Raw genomic sequence first — 8,621 nt, 5'->3', positions numbered from 1 at the left:
TCCACATGAATCTAAATTCCGTCTTCTTTTTAATGAAACGTTCAATCGATATAGTTTCTATTCCCTATTTCAAAACGCTTTTTTGTTGTTTTAAATTATGAAACCTGTACGAATCGTATCTGTACAAATCCTCAAAATCTGTCTTCTCTGCGGACAGAATCTGTACCTCAAAATAATGAATAAATGTACTTTTTTAGGTATCTAAATCTATACATGTGGCTAACATTTTTCTCGCGAAGAAAAACAGAAGAGATCAAATTTTTTGCTGGCTTGGGAAAACCAAATATCATCTAAACCGAAGATAACCATCGGTTTAAGAGGTTAAACTTTTTTATTACAGATTCGTTTGATGTTTTTGTCATTTAACTACCAATTCGCTTAGAATTTAGATTTTTTTTGAAAGTCAGGACAATTCAGGACATTCTAAAGATCAACTTTGAAAAATCGGGACACTTCGAGTTTTTGAAAAATTAGCACGACCTCTCGAAAATCAGCACAAATCCTGAAAAATCAAGGCACTTCTGGTTCGGAGAGCATCATCTTTTCTCTGATAATAGTCTAGTCGCCTTATGAAGGTCGCTTGTTTAACCATAGAAAACCGCTTCAATATGTGAGTTACATCATTGTTTCGGATTCAGACACTAAAAAAGTTTATTTCATACTGGCTGAAACTTGAAAACAAAATAAAACATATAAAAATGCTTTTCCAATTTTTTTGACGAAAGCTGAAAATCAGTCACTGTAGGGGCAAAATGAGAACCATCCCTGGGGTAGTAAAAATACCATTAGTCAGGGCACTTTAAGAGTTTTTGGCCGTAGAATCTAGCAGCGAATTCAACTTGATGAAGTGAACTGAATTATAGATCTACAGCATGACTTTTTTCATCTAATGATTTGGCTTATTGGTAAGGTGTCGGAGAGGTAATCAGAGGACTCGAGTTTGATTCCTGATCGTGGCCAGTGACAGAAAGTGCCCCGATCAATCGTGCTCTGTGCGCCCCAAGTCAACAAGTAAAAGTGAAAACGCGTTTTCAAATTAATTATAATGAAAAATCCCTAATTTAATGATGGTGAAAATTGAGGAACAACGTGGACATCATGTTGCAGTGCGTACACTATAGATCAGGACCAGGGCCGTAGGAAGAACTGCTTCATGGGGAGTAGGGAGACAAAAATGTTCGTAAATATAACATATTTGCTTAAAGAATGCATGCATGAAGAATAGTACAAAAAAAAGTAATACTACTGAGAGATCTTATTATTTGGGTTAAAGTTCTTTTATCATTTGAAATCATTACTTTCGAAAAAAAGGCCTCATAGTGTTCAGTTTTTTTAATCTTTAAAAAATAAATGAGGAATGTTGAAGGCTTCAATTAAAAGAAAAAAATGTTTGGGGTTCAAATCATATTTATTTTCAACCCTTGTAGACTCGATTCATTCAGATTTTAGTTTAAATCTTCGTTTTGGATGTATATACAATATAAATAATGGTAAATAACAAACCAATAGAATATATATCCTGCTGAATTTTTCTTAACCTGTAGATTAAATAAAAGTTATTTTTTCAACAATAAATTATCATTAATATAATTAGAGATGTACCGAATATTCGGTCGGCCGAATGTTCGGCGCCGAATTCCGCCGAAAAACCGTTAAGCTGAATATTCGGCTCACCGAATAGTTGAGCTAAGTATTCGGCCGAATAGGCCGAATAGACCGAATATCTTCTACAGACTTGTAAAATTTTTCAAATAATTTTGGATAATTTATAAAATATCCAAAAGTTATGTTGAAAGAGTTACACAATCATCAAAAACTTATGGTTCAGCAGAGCATCTTAGGGATCTGTATACCTGTTACTGTAGATCGTACAGGATAATGCAGACGAATATTGCTTTAAACTTTGATTATCGCTAATTCTAGATTTTCTGGATATACTCATGCTTGCCCATAAATCCAGTAAAGATTTCAGATAAGTTGAATTTAGCCGGGATGTCCAGATATTGTTTAAAACTTTCCGAATTTTGCTCGGGTTTATTCAGATCAAATAAAAAACTTAAACTTATCTTTAGTTTTTTTTTTAAAGATTTTATGTTCAATAACAATTTTTCAAAAATTTCAAAATGAACATAAATTTTGCCCTTTTTTAATTTTTTTTTTTTTTCAAAAATCGTCCAGAATGTCTGACCGTGTGGATACGTGTGGTTGAAACTATGGTATTCTGCTAAAGGTTAAAGATCATCTTTATTTTCAACAACTATTTTGAGATATTTTGTTCAAATTCAACCTTCATCTGATTCAATATCAAACAAGCAATTACAAAAAGCCTGGCACCTGTTTCGACATGTTTTGTCCCTGATATCACAGGAACGAAATTTCTTTGGTGATTAACGCCCTAGAAGCGACTAGTCATCTGATGTCTTTTCAGTTATAGATGACATTTTAAAAATCAGAAAGACCCCTACTTGAAAAAATATCTTGTAATACATCATCCGACAATATCATCTGGTTGAAAATAATCGACTAAAAACACTATCGACTAATCGACTAAATAGGGAAGAAATAGAAAGCATTGAAATAATCGCTTAAGTTTTTTTTTATTAAAAACTCAATAGTATATTCGACCGAATATTCGGCCGAATATTCGTTTGGCCGAATAGTTGAAAAGGTCAATATTCGGTATTCGGCCGTTCGCCGAATACCAATATTCGGTACATCTCTAGTAAAGATGATAAGGAGATTTCTTTTGAAGAGGTGTGGCCGATCAGAACCAGCAAAGGGAACATCAGATTTTCGTCCCCAAACAAACAATATCGTTAAAGTAATTCGAATTTTTAACAACTTTTTTTTTAATATTTCTGTAAATATGATAAGGAGATTTCTTTTCAGTTGAAAAAATGAATTCTATAGGAACTACAAAACTGTTCCTCGTGAACATTTTGTAGCATTATAATTAAGTTTGTCTAGTTATTTTGTTCTGAGCGTGTAGTGATTGAGTAAAAAGATACCAAAGAATGAGTGTTTATTACTAAGAGTGTAGCTGTCAAACGCGCACGTGGAAAAAACAACACAAACAAAGAGCAACAAACAACAACAATCATCAACGTACTCAAAACAATCAACGTTAGAAAACGATTAGGCGGTAAAATTCGCCATCGCGCGTTAAACCAAAAGTGTCCGCTATCGTTTGGTGTCGCAGAGCTGATGGCATCGGAAAAGGAGAACATTCCGGAGCTGTTTGATGAAAAGGTGAGCCATTAAAACCACTTGCAGTGGATCGGATAAAGGCAGTAATTTTTTCGACTCATAGGTAGCGGAAAAATAAGTGCTCCCCAAGTGTGTCCAGCAGCAAAGGAAACCGAGCGAAGGTAGCAGCAACTCGATTCCTGTTAAAGCGACTCATGTAATACAACACAGCGACTCAGGTAACATCACAAAACACAAACACTCAAAACCCAAAACTTGTAGCATTATCACAATTTACTTACATAAAATTTCACTAATAGGACATATTCAAAACCTATGCTAGCGGGCCCGTATTTCCTACATTAGTGTACAAACTGACAAACGAGACGAACAACATCCATATCACAGTTGGTTCGGCACAGGAATATCACAGCTTTTGCGTCGGATCGACTATCACAGTATCTGGCAACCCTGCCTGGCTGCACTGCTCAACGGGCGCATGGCAAAGGCCCGGAGCATCTCCGCTGTCTGCTTGGTGCTGGCTCTGTTCCGGCTTGGCCAAAAGAATGAGCTGGGCCCAATAGTGCGTTGAGCTCCCGAACTCGGCTCTCCAACAACGGCCCTGTAGAAAACCAAATGTTGTTTCCTTTTCTCAAAAGTTTCATAAGCGCTAATCGTCACTCACCCAGTTGGGGCCATTGGAATTAAGACTACCAGCACAGTCTACCATCTTCGACGCTGGATGTTGTGGCGAGATGCCTGGGAGTTGAAAAGAATGGATGTTTATCCAATCCGTTTGTTCCGAATTGTTTTCGCTCACCTCTCGCCGATAGGAAACGACCGGTTCCTTAATAATTTACGGCTTCGGGATGCAACGGACTGCGCGATACCAACAGAAACGGTGAATTGTTTTGCTGTTCTATGTTGTTTTCTTCTCTTTTTGTTTATGTTTACACATGTGTTTTCGTTTGACAGGTTACACTCTTAATTATAAACATTGAATGTTGGCTTGAATCAACACAATCACTACACGCTAAGAACTAAATAGCCATCAAAAATAAATTACAATGCTACAATTTATTTGATAAACATGTATTTCCCTATAAAACAGGGGTGCCCAGTTAGCCATTATCTCCCCTATGTTGAAATGTGCATAAAAATCAGTTTTTATTTTTCATATATAAATGTTCAGCGTAGTTTTATTGCCGTTTAGTATTTTTTTCAAATATTTTATTTTACCTTCCTAAAATAAATTTCACGAATCTTTGAACACGCTGAATTACGTAACATTTTCAAAACATTCCAGATTACTGTTTCAAAAATTCAGAACACTACTTTATTTCTGATCTTAAATTTTTTACGAGCTGCATTGCATTTATTTCTTTACGTATTTGATCCTGAATTTTTGGTGAACAACCACGGGTTTCCCCGATTATGTGGCTATTTTAATTTAAATGTTTACTTCCATTGCTACGAATAAATGATTAAATTAACGCTTTTTGCCAGTAGATAGCGCCAGCAGATAATTTTTAGTAACATTACTAAGATATGTTTAGTAAATTAAAAGCTTAATGCTAAAATCTGTCATGTACTGAGTTAGAGTTTTTACCCTAAAAAAATGGTCGCATTATTTTTCTACTTTTTGCTTATTTTCATCACTTTCACTCCACACAAGTTTAGTGTGAAAAAATAAAGTCATAATAAAATTTACAAAACAATGCATTACCTCGAATATCTTTAGGAAGTACTTCTATGATCGGATAATACGGCTCCTCATAAAACGCTTCCTCGGTAGAATAATTGGATGAGCTATTTTGTTGAGCATCATAAAACGCTTACGTTATTTTCTTTGTACACTTATTGAAGAAACCCATCAAAGGTCCGGTCTCGAATTTCAACGCACCGAAAACATTTCTCCAGAAAACACAAAGTGAAAAAACTCTCCCCTCTTTTCAATAGTGCGTTTAACTAGACGACTCAGCCCGAGGCCAAAATCGAGGACACCCCATCGTATCTAGATATAGCATGTCTAGAAAGTAAACAACGGCCACTCCCTTCTTCTGCATGCCTAGTTGAGGAGGCGACGATTAGACAGTGTGAAATTGATTCGACGCATATGCATCCAATAGCGATGGCCTATAGTCCTTTCCGGCTGTCTTGTCATGGTTGCGCTTGTCCTAGTTAAGACCTAGCTATCTGCTGCAATGTTATGCGCTTTTTCTTTCTCGGGAAGCAAATGCAGTTACTGTCAGCCTGTTTAAACGAAACTAAAATGGAGGGGAATCTTCATTCAATCAAGGTCTAATAGGTTTATCAAAAGTTGTTGTCACTACCATAAAAATTGAAGCAAACAATATTGAACATTTGCATAGTTCTTATTGATAGATAGTGTTTTCATCTTTCGCTCCCTTAGGATATGAAAGGAAAAGCAAAGTGAAAATATTTTTTTAAAGGACTTTGAGTGGTTTCGAAAACATAAGTCTGAAGTTTAGATACAATTTAAATAATATAAACCATCGGCATGAGTGGTGAGTCATAAGAAGCGGGAATAAATTGTGCAGACGAACATTTTTGTGCATTTTTGTTCTCCTTTTTGTACATTTCTTTCTATAATGATTCTTATGGTCACTGAGTCATAAGTAACGGAAATAAATGAATGTCTCATTTTCCCCGATAGTTGCTTTACAAACAAAATCAATTTTGTATGCTTCCGTTCTCCTTTTTTGTGGACTTTGTTCGTGTTAAGCTTGTTTACAATAAAAGTCTTGAAATAGACATTTTTCGAAAGTGCCGCTTTCGAATATTTGGAGATCATCCAGAATCGGGGATAACGAGCCATTTTTGACGGAAGATCAAAAGAAATCCATGATCGTTATACCATGATAAAAAAAGGAGCGACACACGTATAAAAAATCTACATGTTGATATATAATTACGGATGGTTGGCTCTTTCATATGACTGATAATCTATTTCTAACTATAAGAATTTGGTTCAGCCAACATTTCTATCAAAAACGAATGAACAGTTTCTTTATTTGGTTTAGGAAATTGAAAAGGAGAAGATCTTTGAAAACTGATAAACTTATGAAAATCCTTGCAAATTCAAAGCCAAGTTCAAATCAATTTTTTCTCTTTCATTCAACCAAGGATTCAGATTGTGGCTAGATTCTTGTTTCAGAGATACAAAGCTTAAAAAAAATTAATTCTACAATTGTAAGGCATTCCAGTAGATGATATTACAGCTTTTTCTGAAAACATTCCACAATATTATTGAGTATTTGATATTTAAGAATTTAACTCATTCAATAAGTTTGTTGAAGACTTCAAAACAATTTGACTTACGATTTTCAAAATAACAAAGGTTCAATTTAGTTTAAATTTTGTATGAAATTTGATTAAAAATTCCCGTGTTTGCAGATTTATTTTCAACAAATAATTCATATTTGAACAAAAAAATACTCTAAAAACTTAAGTTTAAATAACTCGCGGTCTTCGGGACAGGTAATAAATTTAAAATATTGATAATGCTCTATAGCTTTGTAAAAAAAAAGGTGCAAAAATTTATTTAGTGAATTTCTACCTGTTTTCAAAACTTATCTCCAAAAATAGAACTGATAGAAAAAAAATGAATATTTGGAATCAGCACCCCAAAATTGTATCAAGATTTTAAATGATGTTCTTGTCTTGCTCGATAAAAAAAATTAAAATATTCTATTATGACAAAACTAAGTAATTTTCATTCCTTATATGCTTCTGACTTGGCTAGTAACAGTGAAACGTATGGACTGGACATATTGATAGTTAATTTGTCTCACTTTTACTAATCAAGCTTGAAGAACATAAGGAATGATGATTACTAAGTGTTGCCGATTTACTTAGTTCTGTCAGAAAACAATAATGCGGCTCTTTCAAATTCCGAAGTTTTGGAATATTTAATGTTTTGGCACTTCTGACTCAAAAAGGTTGCCGACCACTGGTCTAGCTGATTTATAAATAGGCCTGGCTTCATTTCTACAAGGTTGAAAAGCTGCCCAAGTGCCCACCAGTAAAATAAACAAAATATGGTGGTCAAATCGTGCGCAAAATATTTAGACTTATTGTGGGGAGATATTTTTAAAAAAATTCGTAATGGACAGCAACGCAAACTCTTTAGCGGTTACCTGGCAGGATTCCAACCAGAAACTTTTTTTAACAAGTCTCGCCTGTATTTCCCAGAGATAAACAATGAAAAAACAAATGGAAAATTTAATGTCTAGTACTTGAGGAGGCTAACGATCTGTGGAAACCGCAAATTACTCAGTCTTTTATAACGATTGACACGATAAAAGGCTAAAAATACAAAGAACACTTCCTCCAAACGCGACCGTTTTCTCTGAAAAGCACTTGAATAGGTCCCACAAAGTTTATATACTCTCTTAAATTGGTTCTGGAATCGTGCCAAAAACGGTGGTGGAGTGATGAAAAGACAAATATGTTGTTTTTGTGCCGGAGGAGGACAATTGGCTAAATTTGTTATAACTTCGACCAAATTCAAAATTTAGAGTTATTTTGAAGGTCAATCTTCGGGGAATAGAAAACGTAATTGAAAATAGCCTTGATTTGAAAAAATGGTGGTTCCAAGTATGCATTATAGATGGCGCACATGTTGCCAAAAAATTAAAATCAAAAAATTTCTTTATTGGACGCTATCTCAAAAACCACTTGACAGAACATCACAAAAATTTGCACATGTAAACATTACCTTACCAGGTAACTTCGATGAAAATTTCAACAATTTACATTCATGCATTCAAAAGTTCTTCTTTTTTTCTAATACACTCCTTAAGTTTTGTTTAGCAAGACGAAACGATACATGTTTTTAAGTAAGATTGTACTACGATATAAAACTATTAAAGGCTTTAGAAAGTTATGTAAATTGATTCTCATAAAATACCATTTTTAGTTGAACCACATACGAAATACCTTCGTAACACAGCCTTAATCGTAGAGTAACGAGAACAAACTCGACACATGTAAACCCCAAAAAAAAGTGAATAAATTCACAGGAAACGAAACTGTTTGTCTTTCCATATTGTGTGTTGTGTGTTGTCCATAATGTATTCCCTCTATTTAAGACTCAGATATGATTAAAAAAGAAAGCGTCGAACGAATCTCGAACAGCTTTTATTCGTTTAAATGTCGAATCGAAAGCGTGCTTCATTTAGAATTGAAACAAAAACAATGGCCTGTATTTCAGTTATTTAAGGCTATGATCATTTAGAATCCGGGCAATGTTCCAATTCTAAATGAAACAAGCTTTATTAATTTGAAATGTCTAAAATAAACATAATATATTGTATTAATCAAGAATATTAAGTTTAAATTATTCATAAAAAAAAATGGTTGAAACCAGATAAAAAATTATGAACTCCGAACGAAAACTGATGTTGTCTGGG

The 8,621-nt window shown here is 34.3% G+C and overlaps 1 long non-coding RNA gene across 1 annotated transcript in view; it reads right to left on the bottom strand.

Annotated features, from left to right (window-relative positions):
* LOC129755930 (uncharacterized) overlaps positions 1–8,621 on the bottom strand; it is a 62,809-nt gene that overhangs the window by 27,344 nt on the left and 26,844 nt on the right. The window lies entirely within an intron of this gene.

This window comes from Uranotaenia lowii, chromosome 3 (genome assembly GCF_029784155.1).
Source record: "Uranotaenia lowii strain MFRU-FL chromosome 3, ASM2978415v1, whole genome shotgun sequence".
In the NCBI taxonomy this organism is placed as follows: Eukaryota; Metazoa; Arthropoda; class Insecta; order Diptera; family Culicidae; genus Uranotaenia; species Uranotaenia lowii.
The sequence above is the reverse complement of the archived record's forward strand: the minus strand, read 5'-3'. Positions and strand labels throughout refer to the sequence as shown.